A 1,819-nucleotide genomic window follows, 5' to 3' on the forward strand; every position below is an offset into this window, starting at 1 on the left:
TCGATTTTGTGTGCAATCGTAAGGCGCGTACGCTTCGTTTTGTCCTTCATGGATCAGGTCAAGTTGACCTGATCCATGAAGAAGTGGAAATTCTTCTTGTCCTCAACCTTCCAGAACTCCATGCTTGACCTGATCTTGTCCCGGAGCATACGCGGTTCCAACTTCGGCAGCACTTGTCGGACGAGAGCCTTGGCGGAGTCAGTAACCACGTACTGTACACGATTTCTATGTAGCTCCTTCACTGTGTCTGTGAAAAAATGGAGCACACCGCCGCCTGGGCCTGCCCTGCCTTGCTTGAACTTGACGCGTGCCAATGCGTCGGCCACTTGGCTGTCGACGGCTCTGTCTGACACTCGCGCCCGGGACTCAATCCATTCCTTGACTTGCTGGTCCGTCAGTGCTTCTACAGTTGTAGATTCGGGGATGGTTCTGCACATTACCAAGGACATGAGCAACTCTGGGTCGACGCACGACTTCATACCTGCCGGGGGTACGCGGTCCGAACGTGAGCGGGAGCGGTTGAAGTCCTCAACCTTGATGATATAGGACGCATACTTTACTTTGAAACTCAGTATCTCCTCGCCCATGACCCCCTTGAGCAGCGGCGCCGTCATCGAAGAAATTGCCGCCACAGCCATGCCTTCACTTGCGAAAGTGAGCGCTCTGTGCTGTTCGCGTACGCTGCGCCAGGATGCTCTTCGAAGAACAAAGCGCTTTGATGGTTCTGGTGCGACGCGCGACGTGTGGTGGCATGTAAAGGACGGGGAAAGGTAAGGGAGAACTCAACTCGCGTACGCTTCTCTCTCCTGGCAAGTCAATGTGCATGGTGATGCCCCCCGCCCTCGTTTCCAGGACGGGGCATTTTTTTAATCGGCCCCCAGACCTCTGCGCCTTTGGCTTCGAGATCTTCCTGTCTCCTGATCCCCGCGTGTCTCGAGAAATAATTCGCCCGCCAGTATCGTCCTACTGTCTCCTGTGGCTCCTCTAGAAATATGCTACGGGATCTAGACCTAGCTAAACACCTGAACCTGCCTTGCATGTGCAACAGTGCCTTTTTAGCGCCTCTTTCACCCACGTTATCAGAACTTCATTCCCAAAGAGGCCAAGATCGTCAACGTACACTAGAAGAATAACTCTTTTCTTTCCCTTGTTCAACAAAAATAGACATTCACTGCCCGTCATTGTGCGGAACGCGAGATTTTTCAGTGTAGAGCGAAGTGATCTGTACCACAGCTTGGGAGCTTGTCGAAGCCCCATACAGTGACCTCCACAATTTCACAACCCTTCCATTCGCTTCTGGAACACCATCAATCTGCGGTAGGCGTAGCCAAATGCGATCTGATTCTGGTAAGTGAGCATAGAGGAAAGCACCTTTAATGTCCACCTGCTGACGACACCATCCAAAAATGGCGCAAAGTGAAAGCAAGATTCTCACCAAATTGAAACAAGCAACTGGAGCATACCTTGTCTCATAGGCATTCTCATCGACGGTTTGCAAGTTTCCCCGTGCCACAAGTCGTGCTTTGAAACTAGCAGGTCTTCCTGATTGATCCCGCTTGAGCTTCAGGATGATGCCTGATGGGAGTGCCCGTGACGGAGAGTCAAGAGCTTCTTCATACGCACTTGACTCAACAACTGTGTCGAATTCCTCCTGAATTGCTCTCTTTCAGTGATTGGCTTCTGGTGAGGCCAAGGCTTCTTTCAGGTTGGGCTCATCATCAGTGCTAACTGTATCTGGAATAGCTCGGTTTGCCCTTGATGGTAAATGATAGCCGTGAGTGACAACTGGCGTGTCATCAATCACTCCATGGGTTGAAGG

The sequence above is a fragment of the Chondrus crispus genome, genomic scaffold, assembly GCF_000350225.1.
Source record: "Chondrus crispus Stackhouse genomic scaffold, scaffold_148, whole genome shotgun sequence".
In the NCBI taxonomy this organism is placed as follows: domain Eukaryota; phylum Rhodophyta; class Florideophyceae; order Gigartinales; family Gigartinaceae; genus Chondrus; species Chondrus crispus.